Genomic DNA, 23144 nt, shown 5'->3' on the forward strand with positions numbered 1-23144 from the left:
TTTAACGCATATTGGCTACTTGGCTATATTTTTTATTGTTTGCTTTGTTTAAACACAAGTTTTTTTCTAGATCTAATGTTATAAACTAAAATTCATTTTATTAAAAATACTATTGTATACTAAAACAAATTTAAAGTGTCAATTGTTTTTATTAGATTTTTCAACTGACCTGTAATGTTATAACCCTAATTATTTTAGGATAATTGTACGTTAAGTTTACATGATAGATTTTAGAATAGTTATACATAAGTTAGTAATGATTTCTGTTTTAGTTTGTTAAAAATAAAGACAACTTTTTTAATCTAAGTGTTTGATACATATTTGTTTCTATTTAAATAAAACCTAAACTAAAAAACCACAACGTTAATTAGTTACTTTTAAAGAGCAGTAGGTCTTCGAAACTTTTTATTTCAGATGTTTTATTTAATGACAACTTTTAAGCTTAAACAATAGTAAAAAAAAGGAATTAAATTCATAAGTTTTCATAACAAAAATTGACAAAAAATGATTGAATAAATGATCACAAGCTTGTGAAATCATACTTTTTCTGTATTTTTTAATTTAATTATTGATAAAAATACAATTTTTGAGATCTGACAAAATAAAGAGTTACAACTAGGCTAAATTTTAAACTAAAATAACAACGACAGTAAAAACTATTATAACAACATAATTTATTTTTTTAGTTTTAAACTTTGTAACAAAATAAAAGCTTATATAAAATGCTAACTTCAAACATATTCAAAAATTTTGTAAGAAAATAACTTGACCAAAACAAAAAATCCACCAAACTATTTTAAAAGGTATTTTGATGCATAGAGATAGAGATATTAAAAAGTAATATCAAAACTGTTTTTGTTTAAAATCTGACAAGTTAAAGAATAACAACTTTGCTAAATTTAAAACTAAAATAACAACGCCAATAAACTTTTCTAAAAAGTCAATTCAATATATTACTTTTAAACTTTGTAACAAAATATAAGCTTAAATAGATAGCTAAATTCAAATATACTGGGATATTTTAAAAGAAAATACTTGACGAAAATAACATATCCATTGAAGTATTTTAGAGGTATTAAACGCATCAAGGTATTAAAAAGTAATATCGAATTAAATTTTATTTAGAAAAATTCTTTGTTTTGGTGTTGATTACTGTGTAACCTACAGATGTAGGTACCTTTAATATTAAACTTAACTTATACTAAATAATGATACTAATAATACTTAGGCTACTCTATATAAAACTAGGCATGACATGAGTTAACATATTTTATATAAAGAACAATTGCAAACACTAACAAATATATAAAGAACATTAAATTTAGAAAACACTTTAAATAAGGTCAAAACCTTTACACAAGATTTAAGCTAGCAAGAATATACTTTAAGAATGTATAAAACAAAATACAATTTAACTACTTAGAATGTAAATAAGAAATACTTATAAAAATAGTACTAATCAAAAAACACTTTATATAACACAAGAAAACAATATAAATGTCTATTCTTCATTATCACGTTTACTGCAGCAGGCTGTGGCTAGAATCTCTCCGTCTGTCTGTTGTATCAGCTTATATATAACATTCCCTAACTCAATGTTGCATCAGGGTTTCTGGTCTGCACTTTATTTTCTCTTTTTGTCAACTGTATTAAACTTGCATCAGTATAAAACTTGACCTTGCGAGCTTTCTCTTAACGCTTGGATGAAATTTTAGCTCAAAACTTCCAACTAAATCTAAACAGTAATCAAGTGCAACTTGATATTCTGTTACACTTCCTCTTCTCCACTGTTGAAAGAGAATCGTCACTCTACTTCTCCTCTGCCTGTTTGTTGGAAGATAAAAAACACCCTTTCTTCGTAAACAAGAAAAAAATTACACATTTAAAAATTTGAATTGGTCTCAAAACTACTCATGTTTTCCATACAAGATTTAAAGCAAATTAGAAAATAAAACAATTAAACAATTTTAACAAATGGTAATTTAGTTCTTAAACTTTTATACTTTTGATAATCAAAAAAAAATTAATGTATTTTACTAGCTTCAACAATTTATTTACTTCAAAAACAATATTAAACATGAGTCACATTCTACTATAAAGATTGCAGTATTGAAAAACAGGTAAATTACAAAAATACAAAAAAAACACTCAAATGTCATGCCTATGCAAACCCCTATAATACAAACTCCAAAAATTTTCAGCATGTTACTGGTCTTTGCTGTCTTAGTTATTAATAAATATTTTCTTTTTTTATTGTGCTATTAAGATTTAAGAGCCTTAGATAAATCTAATATTACTCACTTACAAATAAAATTAGTCACCACTTTTAAGACTTATTTAAACTTATACCTTGTTAGTTTTTTTTATTTTGACTTTTTGTACTAAAATTTGTCAGATCAACTTTGACTTTTTGGACAATAATTATGTCAGTTATATTTTGACTTTTGTACTAAATTTTGTTAGACCTACTTTGACTGTTTGGAATAATATTTTGTCAGTTCAATTTTGACTTTTTGTTCATAATTTTGTCACAACTACTTTGACTTTTTGGACAATAATTTTGTCAGTGCAGTTTTGACTTTTTGTTCATAATTTTGTCACAACTACTTTGACTTTTTGGACAATAATTTTGTCAGTGCAGTTTTGACTTTTTGTTCATAATTTTATCACAACTACTTTGACTTTTTGGACAATAACTTTGTCAGTGCAGTTTTGAGTTAGTTGACTCAAAATTTATCAGTTCTACTTTGAGTTTTTGGACTAAACTTTGTCAGTTCTACTTTGCCTTTTTGGACAATAATTTAGTCAGTTCAATTTTGACTTATTAGTTTTCCTAACCCCCTATTCATTCTGGTTATAGGTACAAACTCAAAGGCTTTTAAATGGGCATATGGTAAATGTAAGTATTGCTTCTTAAAAATTAAATGCACAATTTGTTGTAAAATTTCTCTAAATCTACTACTAAAAAAAATGCAGTATATAAAAAAAATAACAAAAATATAGGAATGTGAGATAAAATTGTGATAAATACTGCTTTCAAAATAAAAGGTAATACACTAATAAAACTTATTTGGGAAAAGTTATTTCTTTGTGATATTTAACTGTTATTTAAAAGACTAGTGATTCTTTAAACGAGGACGCCAATTGTAACCTACAGATGTAGGTACCTTTAATATTAAACTTAACTTATACTAAATAATGATACTAATAATACTTAGGCTACTCTATATAAAACTAGGCATGACATGAGTTAACATATTTTATATAAAGAACAATTGCAAACACTAACAAATATATAAAGAACATTAAATTTAGAAAACACTTTAAATAAGGTCAAAACCTTTACACAAGATTTAAGCTAGCAAGAATATACTTTAAGAATGTATAAAACAAAATACAATTTAACTACTTAGAATGTAAATAAGAAATACTTATAAAAATAGTACTAATCAAAAAACACTTTATATAACACAAGAAAACAATATAAATGTCTATTCTTCATTATCACGTTTACTGCAGCAGGCTGTGGCTAGAATCTCTCCGTCTGTCTGTTGTATCAGCTTATATATAACATTCCCTAACTCAATGTTGCATCAGGGTTTCTGGTCTGCACTTTATTTTCTCTTTTTGTCAACTGTATTAAACTTGCATCAGTATAAAACTTGACCTTGCGAGCTTTCTCTTAACGCTTGGATGAAATTTTAGCTCAAAACTTCCAACTAAATCTAAACAGTAATCAAGTGCAACTTGATATTCTGTTACAGGTGTTGATTACTGTAATGGTTATCTTTTTGATTATCTATTGATACTAAAATACCATTTGTTTTTTTACAATAAAGTTTATTAAAAACCACAGTTTTTCATAAAAACTGTTAATGCTGTATAGCATTTGGCTCGAATTATCCCATATTCAAGTTTTTATTACAAATTAGCATTTGATTATTTCTTCCAGTTTGTCAATGCTCGCGTCCAATGCTTCGTTAAAGACCTCATCATCTTCTTTGCGAAGGCTCATCAGGTCTTTTATTTTGTCCTCTACCTCTCTTTTCATCTCCATCTTTATCTCAGTTTTTAGTTCTTCAAATTGTTCTGTTATTATTTGGGGTTGATCTAGCCAGATTAGTTGGTTTTGTTCACAGTTAAACTGTGGTTTTACACTTTTAAGTTGATAAACACTATTTTTTATACTTTAACAAAAATATAACAGGTTGTTATTCTTTTTAAAAATGATTATACGTTGTAGTTTGCAGAACTTTTAATTGTTGTTTATCGTCACTTTATTTGATAATTTAATTAAACTATTCATTTAAACATAAAACAACTAAAATATTTCTATTTAAGTATATAATTTAGAACTTACGTTGATCTAAAATTAGTTCGCTTTCGTATATGCCAAAGAAAACTTTTACAAAATTGTTATAAGCATAACGGGCCATTTCAAACAAAACCAGCTCCATAACTACATTTAATATCATCATCTGGTTTTCATCCAGAAACTGCCAAACAACGTCTTGAAACGTCGGCGCCGCCGGTTTTGGTTGTTCGGCGTTTGAAAAAAAACCGAAAACGTCATTGTACGCGCTTTGAACTTGTTCCAGCACCCAATCACCAAAGTACTGATCACCGGTTTCAACTACGGTCTCCATTGGAGCTAGGAAGCAAAAGTAGATGGGCGGAACGGTAGCAATCATCCACTGACCTACAGATGAGCGGATCAGGTTTTTCAGGAACATTTTGCTATATAAATATATAAGTATAAAGATACTTTAAACTATCAATATGTTTTTCAACTGTCAAGTTGATTTGTTAATTGTGCTAAGATTTGGTAAAATTGTTTCATTTTACTTTACTTTTTGATGTGACGTACATTTTTCATAAAATTTATATAAGTATCGTTTTAATATAAGGTTAGATTTCAACTCAAGTTTTTAAATTTTATTGTCAAAACAATGTTTCACCTGTTTGTTTAATTAAAATGAGTGAAACACTGTTTTGACAATAAAAAAATTAGCTAATTATTTCCTTTATCATTAAGTTGAGAATTTTTATTGTGATCTTTAAAATAGTACATAAAGTTAGATTTGGTAAACAATTATTATTTATGTTTAATAGCTGTATTAAAAGTGTTTATAACTAACTACAGTAATCAGCCGCACAACTTCGTAATTAAGCCCAAATCAAAAGTCCCAATATAAATAATAGGTTTCAAGTATAATATGAGTTAAAATACAAAAGCGAACTGAAACTACTAAATTAGTTTACATAACTTAAAAAACTATTTTTATATAACACTTTAAGTTATTAGATTCGTGTAGTAGATCAATAGTCTTTTAAATATAATTACTACTTGTCGTTTACTTTCTTACTTTTTACTTGGGTTTAGCATTACATTTACTTTTTGAACATATAAATCTCAGTAGTTTATTTTATATTAAACCAAGTTTTGGGTTGTAAATTTAAAGTTTATCATATGTTTTTACAGTTAATTAGTAATTGGTTATTTATTTTTTTCACAAAACTCTGCAAAACGTATATATATTTATTTGTGTTATAAACAATCAACAATTGGTTGGAATTATTTTGAAAATATGTATTGATAATGAAATAAAATTAGGTTTTAGTTTATATGTTTTAAACATTTATTGCTTTTGAAAATGTTTATGTACAATTTTTAGTTTTTATTGATTTATGTGTTTTAGCAACAAACTAATCCTACAACATTTATTTTAATATATTATTACTTTGAATTAAATTAGTTAAGAATTTAAGTGTACTTGTAAGTAATTATAGAAGCAGTAATATTATGTTTTGTTTTTGATAAGTGTTTTTGTGAAGCCTTGAATCAAAGAAACGTTAAAGAATTTGATACATAAAAAGCGTAAACAGAACAATTATGGTTTGCATAGACTTAAATAAGGCTTTATAATTCTTTTTAGAAATAAAAGCAAAGTAACTTCTAGTTTGCTTAGATGGGTATTATAAGCTTATATTTGAATATAAACAAAATGATTGTTTTAAATACATATTTTAAATAAAGCAATAGTAGCTAGTTTTATTGATTATAAAGTGACCACGGTTAAAGTGACCTAAGAGCATACTATTTTTTACCAGCATGAAGCTATCGAAAATATGTTACTTATTTTTAGTGACATAATTAAATAAATATCTGATTTTTACTCTTTGATGTTTAAACCCTATTTATGGCCAATAGAAATGTTTCATCATGAGCACGACTTGTTTAATTTTTTTGTTTTGGCTTAGTTAGAAACTTTCAAAAGATGAGCTTTTAATTGGTAAGTGTTTTTATTTGGTACTTTTAGCGTGAATTAATTGGAAATTAGTTACTAAAATAAACTAGTTTTGCTTTAATTTACTATCATTCAAAAGTAAAACAATTTACTAGGATTAATAACTAAGAGTTAGGTAGTTCTATTGTTGATCTTAATTGTTATTTTTTTTAACAAACTTGTTATGCATTAAAAGCAAAACTAGTTTAAAACTGTCTAAGTGTTTTGGAAACTTAATTCACTAACTTCTAACTTAATACCGGTTTCTAAAATTCGATGAGAGTAAAATAGTTATAAGTAGTACTCACAGTTATCAATTTTGATAAAACAAAGGTAGAATAACTTACCAAAATGTCGCTTTTATTGAAATAATTAGATCTAATGGTGTTTAATAGACATTAAAAAAACATTTTTATACCTTAGGTTTTAAAAAGATACTCTGCTTTAAGAAATAAAATAAAAATTACTGTCAACTAAAAAAAAAGTTTAATGTGTTTGTAATTAAAAGGTATGATACTTTACTGCTCTTATACTAAGTCTTTTCATCAAATACTTAATCTTTTTTTGTTATACCTAATACAAATAAAGTATTATAAGCACAAAAAGCATGATAGTTTTCGATTTTATAAATAAAATGTTCTCAAATAATTTATAGTTAAGTTTTAAAGGAGGTTTTTCTTTCAAGAAAATGAAAATGTATTTTTAATAGCTAAATAAAAAAAACAGTTAAGTTGCCTGCTTAAAAAAATTGAATTAAACAACAGTCTATAAGAAAAATATCAAATTGCAAAACATATGGTAATTTATTTTTTTGCAAAATCAAGCACGTTAAATTTTTTTTTTAAAGAACTTCTGTGAAAAAAAATATTTTTTGACACAACATAATCGTTGTCAAATAAAAAGATAGAATCAATTATTGTTTTTCTTGTTTTATTGGTTAAAATTAAATTTGTTTCATTTTAAGTTGGTATATAATTTTTTGCACAAACTAAAGTTTAGTAAACTATTTTTTTTTATTTACAATATTTGATAATTAGTTATAAAACAGCAAACACATTTACAAAGCTTAATCCTGTTTGATTTAACTATTTGCAAATTAAACTCATATAAATGTTAAATTAGTTTTTTTATACATCTTTAAAACCAGTTATATAAATAAAAAAATATAAAATAAAAGCTGCCTAAATTAGTATCTTTATTTTGCTTTGATAAAATTTAACTTTTTAAGATCTTAGACACTTAAAAAGTGATACAAAAACACCAAAAAAAAACTGTAACTAATTCCTATTAATCTAGTAGCTTATAAATTATATTATCTGTTTTTTGTTTTCTTGTCTATATTTAGTACAATAAACATCGATTATAAAATCCCTTATAGCTTTGTACACTTAATATGTTAAAAGTTTTGCTTATTAGTATGTTTTAAATTTAAAGTATTAAAAGCGTGAGAGTTTATACAAAAAAAAGCTCAACTTTTTGTTCTTTAAAACTGATAATGTGAAGTTTTTTTTTTTTCAGATTGCTGGTTTGTTAAAGTAATTATTAAAATACAAACAGATTGTTTAACAAAATTACTACTAGAACACATATTCTAAGTGCTTTAATATTATATCTGTGCTTTAGTTAAAGCAAATCTGATTTAACATTTTGAAAAAAAAGTTTTCAATTTTAAACTAGTTTTTTATTTATTGCTGTGTAATATTATTATTAATTATCATGAAAACTAATTTTTAAACTTCTTTCTCTTTAAAAACTTTTTGAAGAGCTTTTGTTTATTATCTTTATCATAAATGAACGTGTAAAATAAAAATTCACAATTTGATAAAAAATAATTATTATTAATTTAAAGCTTTCATCTTTTAGATACTTCATACCGAAAACTGTACAATTAAAACCTAATGTTTTTTAGAGTTAAGTGACAGAAAAACAAAAAACAACATAAATTTAGCAATTTTTATATTGTTATATAAATGTGCAGTCTTTAAAAAAATACAAACACTTACAAATGATAAACTAGGAGCTGTTTAATAAAAAAAAACAGTTTTGCAAAAATATTTTTAACTTTTTTCTTCAACAACCGGCGGCAGCTTTTTTCGATTTTTGAAACGATGATTATTGTCAAAAACAGGGGAATTCCCTATCAGCGCCTTCACCCAGCTCTTGCACGCCTCATGTGACCTCGCCTTCAGCACAAACGTCACGCCGACGCTCGTCGCAACCAAAGTAAACTTGGTGACGTCATAATAGTCGGTGGTGACACGGCAGTCGCGCATCTTGATGTAGGCCACCGGACGGGCGAACCTCTTGGACGACTCGTAAACGACCAGGTAATCCGGGTCGTTACGGCAACCGCCGTGAACCACCAACCGGACCATTTTGGGGACCACTGCCTTTTTCACGGGGCTTCTCCCGCACAAAACTCCCCTTCTGGGACTTCGAGGAACTCTTCTGGGACTTTTTTGAGTTTTTTTGGATAAAAGGTTGATTTTTTGCTTTTGCCGCAACAATTTTAGGGCATTGTGATTGGTCGGACTTTTCGCGGGTTTTTTGTCCTCCTGCTGCAGCTTGCAAAGAAATGTCCCCGAGACGAGAATAAGGTTTCCTGATTTTATTTCCGATGATTTTCTATCACCTTCCATTTTCTAACAAAAAAAATTACATTAATACTATTTTTCTGTAAATACGTGACAACTTACAAGTAAATAATGCATAAAATACTGAAAGCTATTGCAGACATGTAGAAAAACAAATTATGACTTTGAGGCTCAAGTGTTGTAGGTTTAATGCAGTGGTTGTAAGTTGAAATAAACTATGCATACCAGACTACGAAGAATGCATTAACTATCAATTTGAATACTATTTTTATTTTCCTAATTTTATTTAACACTATAAGCTAAGTGAAAGTTTATGAAATTAGTTTTATAAATCTCACGAAAGTTTAGAATCCAATGGACACCTACCATATGCAAACAATGCACAGTAAAAACAATCTTTAAAAAAATTAGGAAACACTCGTCTAAACAAAAACAAGTTTGTAGTAGAGAAAAGATTTTACCCAAAACAAAAAACTTAATTTTGCCTTTTTAAACTGTTGAATAAAGACCAGTTATATTGATATTTTTGTTATTTGTTTTCGTCAGGCAACTTTTTTGATGAAAACAAACGTTTAATTAATCTTCTAACGGCACTGCTAAACTTATAACAAGTAAAACAAGTTCTTAACTAAAAAAACAAGTACATGCATAAATTAAAAACAGTATCTTTGAAGCTGTTAAACTAAGTTTAAAAAACAAAAAAAAAAGTTTAAGAGAAGCAAAGTACATAACTAATATAAGGTGTAATAAGCAACAAAGACGCTTATATTTGACGCATACGTATTAGCCTTTATGCATAACTTACGTGTTCAAGTGCTAATCAAAAACTATTCTATGGTAAACGACATAAAAATTTAACTGGTTTTCTTACTAAATACTTTTATAAATAAGAAAGTTTTATGAATGATTTTTCTTATTTTAGAATTATCGTTCGTTTTAAGTTATTACCAAATTGTATTTATTGTGCGTTCAAAACAGTTAAACTACAAAAATATTATACTTAATCGGCTAAGTTATACAATTTTATTAAGTGAAACATTTTAATTTCACGAACGCGTCATACTTGTGTTCAAGTTTATCAGAAGGCCGATATCTTTTGAAAAAAGATCTTTGAAAAGTAGTTAAATAAAGTTTTTTTTCAATAACTTTTACTTAGATGAGCTTTTGATTTTTTTCTTTAGAATTAAATCTTAAATGAAATAAAGGGTATTTAATTTTCAATTGCATTTATTAAAAAACTTACGCTTTTAAAATGTATAGACATGTTGTATTTTAAATACATACTAGCTAAAAATAAAACTGTCAGCAGTTATATTAGTCATTAAAAAAACCTTTAGAAAATAACTAAGGTAAATTAAAATAATTTTTGCGTAAACGTATGAAATAAACTGTTTTTAATTTTACTTAAATAAAATTGGGTTAAGTTCCTTAAAAAGAATTAAAAATTTTTGGCATTTAAACTACTATGTTATAAAATATAACTTTTGGAATTTTTTAAAGCATTCTGATAACTCAATTTTTTATGTAATAAAAAACAAAACTTGACGAATAATTTTTTTTTTTTGTTTTAAACCATATTTCTTAAAATACTTTAAATAAATACTATATTTTTTAGTTAGACCGGGTCGGCCAAAAGTTCTCCGGCTAGTTCAAAAACTGACTATTTGCAAAAAAAAGAAAAAATGTTATTGTAAACTATAACTAAGAAAAAACCTAAAAAATCTAGAACTTTATGCGATGTCCAACCGTTTCTACAAAGTGTATAATTTCTGCACTGACTTGGAGGCATGCAGTTTTTTCTAAGGTACTTTGTCCGAATCTTGAAGAGATAACTTTGAAGTATTCTTACTCGGATGAGAAATAGCAGATAACTTAACTAAACTTGGACGACATTGAAGTTTTTAACCGATTTGAACTCGATAAAGTAAGAGGCTAAAAGGAGACACAAGAAATCTTTAATTTAATTATAAAGTTTAATATTTTAAGTATTTAATTGCTTTTAACAAAAAAGTTTGATTTTTAGCTAATAATCCTCAGTAGTTAATTAGTAAAATAAACTTTAAAAACCTTAAAAAAGTAGCAACTTAGCTCAGAATAAAACTCTCTAAGCAAAATATAACATAGGTAGAAATCAAAATAGAAAGCAAATACATTTGAAAAATGATTAGTTCTAAAGTATGTTTATATCGTTTCAGACTCTAGCGAAGAGCGTTACAGTCCATAGCTATAATAAGGAGATGTAGATGTTACTGATGGAAAACTTTTAAAGGTTTAGTGGACATTTTTTTTAAATACCCTACGTTAGTAAATTAAAATTTTTCAACGAAGTAATACAATTGATGTTAACTAGTCTCACAGATGAATTTAGAATATAAAAGCGTTACTACAACTTTATTTCACTGCAAAAATTTTTCTATATTTCGTGCATTTTAAATAGATGCTGTTTTTATAAAACCTTTATCAGTACAAAAAAACACTGTTGATTAATTTCGTTTTACTGATGGTTTTTAAACATAACGTTTATGACAATGAAATAATAAAAAATACTACCTTCTTTTTATTAACTACAAAAGTACAGATATTAAAAGTAACATTTTTTGTTACAGAACGACGTTTTTTTAAACTAGTTCTATTTTTCTACTTGAAAAACTGTCTTAAAATTTAAGTTCTTTTGTTTAGCTAAAAGATTACTTTAAAATTACTAAGAAACTTTTGTCTGCTAATTCCATTCGCAGTATAGTTATATTTTAAACGACCTAAAGTAGATGTCAAACTTATGTATCGGTATCGAGACTAGTTAAATAAAATCTTTTAAAATATGCTCAATTGAGTTTCTAGAAGAAGTTTTAACTTTTTCAGAGTGACAAAATAGATACCATTTTCAACCAAAAGTATTGTGATCTTTCAAAAACAATTATTTCTACTTTATATTTCATTTGTACACGTACATTTGTAATTCAATTCAACTCAAACAAATGTTTATAAGCTTAAAAGTTTACTTGATATAAATATACAACAAAATGGTTAAATGAAAATTCGAATTCGGACAATTAAAATTCTTAATTAAATAATTAGAAGACTATATCACAAATAATAATATAAACTTGAGAAAAATAAAAAATGCTAATGTAGACCTTATCACAATATCTACAAGCTACTTTTTTTTTTGCAATATCTTAAATACTTTTTAAGATATTTATAATTACTAAAAATAACTACGTTTTTTACTTTATTTAAACCATATATCAAAAAATACTTGATATTTTGCAAAAAGAAAAAAATGGCTTGTAGATATTAATTGGACTTACATATGTATTTTTTATATTTGACTAATATACATTACTTTTTTAGTTGTGGCCCTTTCAATTTTTTTTAAGAATTTGAATTGTCGGAATTTGAATAGTCGTGCACCCCAACAAAATTACGCAATTTTTTTATCTGTAGTTTATTAAAGTATATAAAACTGTTATAATACCTTAAGCAATTTATTATTTAGTACTTTTTTATGTAACTAATCTCATCAATATAATATTTACTAAATAAACGAATTTTTTTTTTACAGACTTAAGATAATTAAAAAAGTGTTTCTTAATTTCCAATTTCAAAACAGAAAAAACAAGTGTTACAAATTACTAGATACGTAGAGTATGTCAACTTGTTTTATTCTAAGCTTTGTTTTTTTATTATTTACAACTTTAAGCGTTGTTAGATTTTTAGGCTTCTTGAATAATTAAAACTGCGAAGTTCAATAAAAAAGCAAATTAAAATAATTTTTAAACATATTAAGAATGTAGAAAAAAACTTAAAGGTAAATTAAATTTGAGAATTTGATTTATAGTTTAAGCTGTATTTTAATGTATAAAAAAGTTTTTTGTCAAACATAAAAGTTTTTTTAAATAGTATCTTATAAAGTTTTAACTCAATTTTGAAAACTCGTATACACATTTTAAGAAGCAGTTAAAAATTTAACTTATAATATTCTAAATATAAACTTATTTATAGATATATAAATCTTAATTCTGTTAAACTTTCGTTAAGATGGTTACAAATAAAAGCTTAAGAAAGTTTTTACTTTTTTGTTATTCGATTAAAAAGAATCTTGAAACCATCTTTAATCGAATTGTTTAAGTATTAATATACAAATTTAGTAGAAAGACTACTATACCAATACTTAAGTATCAAATAAAAGAATTTCTTAAAAGTTACTTTTAATTAATATATAGATTTATCATTTTAATGCTTAAAAGATAATAAACTAAAAAAGGATAACGTTTACCGTTCAGCTTGGTTTTATTTATGAATAACGAGCTTTCGGCGTATAAGTTTATTTACACATGTTACAAAAACCAGCGTAACAACAAATTAACTTAAATTTTGTTTTTTTAATTTATGTACAAAAAAAGCAGAAATATTATAATGGTACTTATATTATGTAATTTTGATAAATGCTTTTTGCGGATACTAAAAAATTTGTAAGTCAAAACTTTTTATATTTGAAAAATATTTAAAGTACAGTAACCTCTCGCATCTTTACGCACTTGTGACGTTACGCACTCTCGTTTAGTTACGCATTTTAGAATTCTAAAAAATTAAAACTAAAATTTTTAATTGTTTTTAATATTGCACAAATTAGATTTATTGTATATTTTTAATTTAAAATATGTTTTTAAGTGCTAACTCACTTATCTATATCTTTAGACTTCGTGAACTTATGTTCCTTGACTAGTTGATAAACATTTAGTTTTATCTCAGTATATCAGAAATTTTGTTAACAATAAAAAATTAAACTAAGATTCTGAAAGAAATATGACTTGGTTAAATAATGAAAGTATAATGAAATAATGAGAATTAAAAAAAAAAAAAATAATACAGTTTTCTTGCCTTATACATAAATAAACATCTAAAAAAGAAGTCTAGTGAAACTTCCTGGCAAAAAGTAGCAGGGGTACTTAAAAGTATACCGCTTACACTTAACACAAATTACACTAGTTTAATTTCTTCTTCTGTATTCGTTGCTTTGCACAGCAATTTTTCTTCAAGTATTATCATTATACATAAATTTAAATCTTTTTTATAAACATATGTATAGTTTTATCTTTTGTTATCATATTTATAAATAAAGCAAATAGATTGTTAAAAGTGGGAAAGTTCCCAGTCTGATTTTAACTAGAAGCAATACCAAAAACAGCCATTTAAGTAAGTATATTAGGTATCTTTCGTATCTTTACGCAATTTTTCTATGGACACAATGTGCGTAGATAAGCGAGAGGTTACTGCATTACTACATATAGTTATCTAATGCATCGCAATCGACAGTTTTTATCTCGCAGAGGTCATAATACGGCCACATGCATTTCCCATAGTCCAAAGTGTCCCAGTCTCCAAACAGCCCAACGGAGGCGCAGTGCTGACCTTCCAAGTTGTTGGGTTCACCCTTGTGCCATTCAAAAAGGTTACCGTGGTGTCTCGCGTCGAAGTTCTTAAAGTTGTTCGGAAACCTCCAGTCGCCTTCCTTGGCGCGGTCGGTAATTCCGATCCAAGCTTTCACGTTGCGGTGACAGAGCGTATTTGTCTGTGAAAAGATCGTTTTGTCAAAAAGTTTACTATATCCCAAACAACTTGACACCAAATTTGTTAAAGTTGGATAGTTAAAATAAAAACTGTAGAACTGATTAACAACTGGATACTTAGTCTTAAATCTTAGATTCTTTAAAAAAAAAAGGTAGTTAAAATAAAAGTTTTACTTAGTTCTTCTAGCAGCAAGTATAAAGTTTTTATTTATTTTAATTTTTAATCTCTTAATAATTAATGTTTTATTTTAGATGTGTTTGTTCACCAATTTTTTATGAAAGTTAAAACTAAAATAAAAGAGGTTACGATATAAATACAAAAGTAAAAATTGATTTCAAATTAAGTTTTTTTATTTAAAATATAGTCAGTCTAAATTGAATCAACACGGATTTAAAAAATTAATTTTTAGTATCTATTTAACTTATTTATTTATTCGTAAATTGTGTAGAGATAAGAAGGTAATTAGAGGTGATTATTAATACTTTGATAAGTATTTATAAGTATTAGGAGTTGTTATCACTAAACTTCAACTAAAATACAACTAAATTAAGCATTTACGACAAAATAAAATATGTTAAAATAAAATGACGATTCAAAAATTAAAAACTATGATACAATAAATAAAATAAGACTAAATTATATTAAAAATAGCACGATCTGAAGCGGGGGCACAGGGCAGTAAGCTCTGTTTGCTGATTCAGCGATCTTCTCTGTTATTTAAATCGTCTTTTTAATTTAACTTATTATTTTTTCATTTTCGTCGTAAATGCTTAATTTATTTGTATTTTAGTTAAATTTTTACGATAACAACTACTAGTACTTATAAATACTTATCAAAGTATCAGTATTCTCTAATTACCTTTCTCTAACTACCTTCCTATCTCTATATATATAAAGTGTTTTAGATCGTCGTTTTACTATTGTACCTGAAGATCTGCTTAGCAGTGAAACCGTGGTAGTATAAATAAACGTTTGTTTCTGAACGTCTTATTATTATTATTATTGTGATTGCTCACGTTTGAGTTTGAGCACTTTATAATTATCCAGCTAAAGACATTTATAGTCGATTATATATATAGAAACTTATCTGATGATCTTTTTTTAATGTATTAGTTTATTATAAGTTTACTGAAGACGGATTATAAATCTGAAAACGTTTTAAACTTATGTAATATGCAATAAGTTTGTAGATTTTTCATAACTATCTTTTAACATTTTCAAATTGTGGATGCAGAAGAAAATTTACAAATAAAAAATTAACTGTGTCCTGGACTTATTAAAGCATTTATATATAAGTTTTGCCTTTTCTTTTTAGAAAATTAGTTTAAGAACAGTTTAAAACACTATTTTTTTCAAAGTTAATCAATGTAAAAACATAAAATCGATAAAAAAAGTAATAGTTTTGTAGTTAGAAAATAGCTAAGAATTTGAATAACGTAAAAGTCACTCTAGAGAAGTAAAGAAAACTTGTTTTATATAATATTGTTTTATGTTTGCTGACTACTTTTTTTATAGTTTTTAGGATCTTAAGTTATTATATAACTTACTTAGCTTTGTTGAATACAATATAAGGTAGTGAGGCTTCATTAGTTACAAATATCTAATTGGGGAATATTTTAAAGGTCTATAAAAAACATGTAAACCAGTGGTTCCCAACCTTTTTGATGCCCCGCACCCCTAAAGTTTCTTAATTTGATCTCGCATTCTAACACTATATGCTATTATTATTTATTAATAATTTGATTATAAAATCATTGTTTTTATTAATTAATAATTTGTATTTTAATTTTTATGATAGTGTACTATATTAACAAAAACAAAATACTTGGAAATTTAGAAATACAATAAACTATATTCGAACAAGTTTTATCTATTTTTAATTTATACAAAAACAATGCTTCAGCCTATGTCTTTTTCATTTAGTTTTTTAAGTTTTAAAAAGATATTAGAAGTGAGGAAAAAGCACTAAAAACTAATAAATATTAGGCTTAAAATTAAAAATAAACTTTTTATACATTTTGTAATGAATATGTGTACTTAAAAAATAAAAATCATCTGTTTTAAGTTAAGCTTTTGTGATGTTTTATTTTCAAAACTATTAGCAGCTAGGAGGTTTCAAAATAATAAGGGTTTGAGTTAAGATTTTTTAAAGTTAAAAGATTTAAAAGTCGTAAATTGAAAAAGATATGTACAAAAGCAAATACAAAAAAAAAGTTTGTATGCTTACAACAGTGGCGTAGCATCGTATTTTGGTCAAAAAAAATCCCTAAATTAAAACTTTTGTAATTAGCTATAAAAAGACCTTTTTATAAGTAATATAATTGAAATTAATTCATTAAGTAAAATAAGTTCGAAGTAACTGTTTTAAAAAATACTTAGAATTATTAGAAGTTACTTAAATAGAAGATTACATTATAAATGTAATAGACTTAACAGAGCCTGTTCTTCACAGCTAATAAGAAACCTGCTTAAGATACTAATTTTTATTTAAGTATTTCAATTAAAATAGATGCTAGCTCATAAACTGTTTTAAACAACTAATGGCCAGTTAAGAAAATAAAATATTTAAAGAATAGATGATTAAAATTCACAGGTGTAAAACTGTAAGAAAGCTTTACTGAAATGTTAATTCTAAACTAACAGCTATTATATGAAATTAATAAAATGAATTTACTTCTAGAAAAGCGCTCTTGCTCTATGATGTATAACTAAAATTAATTTATTCAGAAAATTAGCGCCAACTTCTTTTTATAACAAAATGTACTCTTTAACTTTGTAAACTTTATTAGAGAGTGAAAATCTCCTTATTTATCATACAAAAATGAAAAGCCATCTCGCACCCCCAAGGGCACCCCTGGTTGGGAACCCCTGATGTAAACGATATTTTCGAAAATGAACTTATCAGTGTTATTGTTATACCAAAAACCATTACTTTTAAATTTAATCTAAAACTATTTTTATTAAGTTAAGGTTTTGTATTTTTAATCATGGGTACTTTTTAATTTACATGTTTTTAAGTACCTAGGTATTTTAGTGAGACAAAAAAGTTGAAAAGTGTACAACTTTCTATCTTATTTTAGTAATAGTTATATAAAAATGTTTTAAAACTTATTTCGGTTTAAACTGTTTTAGTTCGCTAGCTACTAGCCAAATATAATGTTTATAAAATCTACTTAATATTCTTAATCAAACAATAACGTTACTGTGTTTAAGTTAAAGTATTTGCCAGGTATTATTGATCAATATTAATACAAATACAAGTTAAACTACTTAAAAAAAATAAGAAGTTTATTGAACAACTTTGAAAACAAATATGAATATTTGTTAAAATCTAATTGATACATGTTGAATAATTGTAGATGTGTATGTTGACAGTGTAGTTAATTAAAAATGTAAAAAGCTTAAGAGTTATTTGTTAATTTCAGACACTTAAAGTGCTTTTTTTTTGCATAAAAAAAAGAGTTAAATATTTTTAGAACAGCAAGATTTATCAGCTAGTAGACAGGTAAAATCATCAAAATATACAATAAAAAGTGTTCGCACATCACTTTATATCTCAGTCTTCTTGTTCTAATCCAATACCTAGGCATTCATTTTTGAAAATCTAAAAAAATTATAAAGTAATAAAATTGTTTACTTGCAGGATAATGTATAAAAAAAGATCTATCATACCTTATCATCAAGTGAGAACATGCAAAAGTTAATCCAAAACGCTGGGCCCACTGTCCCAATGTTGCCACTTGTTGCTGTTGTACCATGGTCTTGTGTTCGTTGGTACCACCAACTTTTGCAGGCCAGTTTGACCAGCTTTCAGTTGCAGCCCAGTTTGACCAGCTTTCTTTTGCAGCCCAATTTGACCAGCATTCTGTTGCAGCCCAGTTTGACCAGCTTTCAGTTGCAGCCCAGTTTGACCAGCTTTCAGTTGCAGCCCAGTTTGACCAGCTTTCTTTTGCAGCCCAGTTTGACCAGTTTTCTGTCGCAGCGAATTTTTCCTGTTTAGAAGCCGCTTCTAGACATCCATCTTGAGAACATTGGTCGATTGTGCCTACTCTGTAAAATAATTCAAGTATGTCATATACTATCATTTTTAAATTATAGTTGTGCTTTTGTATTTTGTTAGAAGAAATAAACTAATTAGAGAAAATAAATTTATTTCATTTTTTTTCAAGTTACTGTTTATGAGGATGTTATAAAGCTACAATACGACGATGATAGAAATTTTCGGGAGTAAGTTTATAGAGTCATAATGTAAAAAGTTTTTAAATAAACTATAGAAGTTTAAATTTTAAACTTTAAGTTTTTAGTTCTTATTTTGTATATTTGCGTAAGTATTTTTTCATATTCAACTACTTTAACTATTTTGAATAAGACTACAATCAAGTTTGTTTAGATACAATTCTTTTTTTCATTTTCTGACTTAAACACCCTTAAACGATGTAGATAAGTATTAATGCTAATCATTATTTTATCACCTTCTACGTTGCCTGGTGTAGGTCTGTTTCCCGTAGAAGTCAGTACCTTTCGGTCTGCAAGTCCTCAAGTCTATTGCAGCCCAGTTTGACCAGCTTTCTGTTGCAGCCCAGTTTGACCAGCTTTCTTTTGCAGCCCAGTTTGACCAGCTTTCTGTTGCAGCCCAGTTTGACCAGCTTTCTTTTGCAGCCCAGTTTGACCAGTTTTCTGTCGCAAGCCAGTTTGACCAGCTTTCTGTTTGCTGTTCTTTAACCTGTAAAACAATAATAAAGTTCCCATAAACATTACTGCTAACTATGTGGTTATCATTATATTGTTTTTAATTCTAGAATAAAAGTCTTCACAGTTTTCACAGTTTTAAACATAAAAGTTATTTTAGTATGCTATCAAAATTTTGAAATAAAATTAGTATTTTCTATTTGTCGTTAATTTAGTTTTTCGTAAGAAAAAAGTGAATTGTAACTAAATTGAAAAGTTTTTAACACGAAATTCTATATAAAGACATTGAAACAAACATAAAAACATAACTTATAGTCTAATGTGCGCAGTCTAGTGCTATTAACAAATGATTCACTGTACACAACTTTTTGGAAGGTTGAAGACGAAATATCTAGTACAGGATAATCGTCCGAGAGGCTACAAGAGTACCTTAAAAAACATAAACGTTTTTGAAATCATATCATACTTTTAAAAATTTATATTTGTCTTAAATTAAATAATAAAAGTCATTTAAAATCTGTTTGAGACTCACCTTTCAAAATTTTTAAAACCAAGAGATTCGTGCCAGAAAAAGGCACAAACTAAAATAATTAGCGATGCCTTCGACATAACGCTTCTATTTTTAGTGTGTAGCAATGGTTTTGCTGCAGTTTTATTCTTCAATTTATGAATATACTTCTCCACCTACTCAGTTTACTAATGCAAACGTGTGCAGAAGTAATACTGCTTTTAAGTGATTAATATCACAAAACGTTTTATACTTTTAGATAATTCTAAATAATAACAAATGTAGTCAAAGTATTTTCAATAGTTTTAACTGTATAAATAAATTTATATGAAAACTATTTAAAAAATCTAATATTTAGTATAAGGAAATAATAAAAATGCATTTGTTTCCGAATATGTACCAAAATTAGGCACAATTAAACCACATGCTCTTCGTGCACCAGGTCCTAGACCAAATATTTTGAGAACTTTTTTGTCACACTATATATATATATCGTATTAGTTGATTTAAAAACATTTTTCAAAATACTATTTCTTATTAGTTTAGCTTTAATGTGAAAAAAAAGTTAATAATTTCTTGCTATTTTTTTATAAATGTGGCTTTTCAAAATAACAAAACTTATTAGAGCTAAAAAATTAACTTTTTTATTTCATTTCTTTTGATAAATTTGCAGCAAATTTATTATTGAGAACTTAATATATTTTTTAAGATCTGTTATTGTTTTATGTAAAATTTAAAGTATACACTCAGCATTAGCTGTGACTGTCGAAGCTGTGACTGTAAACAGTTATTTTCAATTTAATCTGTAAATGTTTTAAAATTTTCTTTTGGGTTTGCAGCCCAGATATTATCTTACCAAACAACATTTTCTACTTTGCTATTAATTTTAATCATGTTTTAACTCAAATTCTGATTAAAAACTACATGGTAATTAATTACATACGCAATTTTTAGTATGTTGAATAATCATTGAAAAAAATTAATATACTATAACAACCAAACTTATAATTTATTCAGTTTTGAATTATTTAAAACTAACATTTCAAAGGCAAATGCTTATAAAATAAGTGACTTGTTTTCATAAATTTCATTCGTGTTTTTCTTCCTTTTAAAACCGATTCTTATTAACTTATCAAATGTATAAAAGCTTTTATAAGCTTAAACTGTAGTTACATAGTTAGAAAGATAACTTTGTCTATATATTTTTGAGTCTGTTAACCTTTAGTATCTAAGAAATTAATTTTATAAAATTTAATTAAAGAATACGTAATTAGTCAGTAAAAGTATGTACATAAACAAAATAAACTTATACCTTATACATATTGTTTTCATAAGTCAAATTAATTATTTTAAAACCAACTAGAAAGCTTTTATAAAACTTATCAAAGTAAGTTTATTTGACCAATACATATTTAAACTTCAAAAAAATAATCTAAATGCTTTATTTTCTAAACTTAAGTTAAAAACCTACTACAGACAGTTTATTTGTAAATTTATGTATGGTGTTTAAAAATAAAATAGTATAGAATTTTGTTTACTAAAATCGTTTTTATATTAAAACAGGTTAAGAATTTAGTAGTTTTTTTATTACTATTTAGTTATTTAATAAAGTTTATAAAATCAGAGGTAATACTAATAATAAAGCATTATTAAAAAATAAACAAAGCAAACTGAATGACTTGTTTGTTATTGTTTTTTACTAATACCTTTAAGCGTAGGCTACAAATTTCAGTAAGTTTTAAGTAAACTAGTTGCAACTTTAACAAGCTCACTTTAACAATATTGTAATATTCATCCACTACATTTAAGTTATTTAGTTAAACATGAGCTCGACAGTTTATTATTTGCTAAAACACCATTAATTTAATTTATTGTTTAAAATTTAAAAAACAGAATCAACAAACCTATTATTTTTTATCTATATAAAACAGATTTAAGAAAAAAACTTTGAAGGAAATGAATTATTAAAATAAAGAAATTCTAAGTCCATTGTGTTTCTAGACCAGGGTTTCGCAAAGTGGGTGGGGGGGGGGCAATAAATAGTAAAGGGGCGAAAGGGGGGAAATTTTGAAACTTTGGGCAGTTATAAAATTTTTACTTTTAAGCTTGCTATTCTACTAAATGTAGCTTGCTATAGAATATTTGACCCTGAGGTAAAACTTAAACTTAAAAAGGACATTTTGTTTACGTAAAATATAGAAAACAAATTTAAATGCTTAGGACTACTATTTTCAAGTAAATTACATATTTTTGTTCATATCTTTTCTCATTTAACAACTACATAGGTTATAGATGAATGGATTCCCTCTCACCATTTCATAACCTGACATGTATGCTAATTTAGGATCATAAATTTCGAAAATAAGTTTCGAAATCGAAATTTTGTTTTTGAGCTTGCACTATTAAATCAAAAAAAGTAACTTCGACTACCATGTACTCACATGATAACCAAATAATTTAAGTATAGGTAGTGTGGGTATCTGTCAAATTTGCAAGAGCGTACAAAGTTACACGAGTGCATAAAAATGCACGAAGATACTTTTGCACGAAGGGTCACTTTAGTCTGAGCAGACAATTTTACACGGGTGGATTTTTTTTCATTGTTGACTCTAACCCTTACCATTACGGTAGGTAACTTTTTTTTTCTATAATTTTTTAATTTTTTATTTCTTAATTATTTCTTCTTTCTATCACTATAACTCCTAAACCTCGGTCGTTAGCCTTTTTTTTTTTTTAGTTTTTTTTTTTTACTCTCATGCAAAATTGACCCTTGGTGCAAAAGTATCTCCGTGCAATTTTGTTCTCGTACAATTTAGTAACCTCGTGCGATTTTGTCTTCGTGAAATTTTGAGCCGTTCCCAGGTAGTGTATATGCAAATTATTTATTATTATAAATATTTGATGATCACAATAATTTAAGTATATTGTGCAGCTTAAATAAGTTACTTAGCATTAACTAATAAATGTCCGAAGTTCGTTATATCAGAGATAATTATAATATCAGATTTCAGTTAAGATTTCAGATGGATAATGTAGGGTCCAGATCCAGTCAAATTTTGGCCCACTAAGTAATTTAAAAACTACTTGTGCAAAACAAATAAAATATAGTAAAGGAGATATAATTTTTGATACTTAATATTTTGAAATAAGCTTTAAATTTGGTTTTCAGTTTACAATGCACTTCCTAGATCACCATAATACTAAATATTCTATTACAATTTTGCTCGAGTTTTAAAGATTTCTTATATGTTAGTTTTTAAAAAAACGCAGCCAGCAAGTAAAATTTTTTTAACAAGTCGACACGATAAAGATTTTTTAGTAAACATGATCTTCCGACTAAAAAAGTTGTCCACCACTAAGCTAAACGGTTCATTAGTTTCAAAACAATTTATATTTGAACAGATTTGGTTACACAATATATAAGGCTTTTTAAAAACTAAGTATTTTAAAACACTTTACCAGGCTTATACCAAAATAACTGCAAATTATTTTCTC

Source organism: Thalia democratica, chromosome 8, assembly GCF_965202585.1.
Source record: "Thalia democratica chromosome 8, ktThaDemo2.hap1.1, whole genome shotgun sequence".
Lineage (NCBI taxonomy): Eukaryota > Metazoa > Chordata > Thaliacea > Salpida > Salpidae > Thalia > Thalia democratica.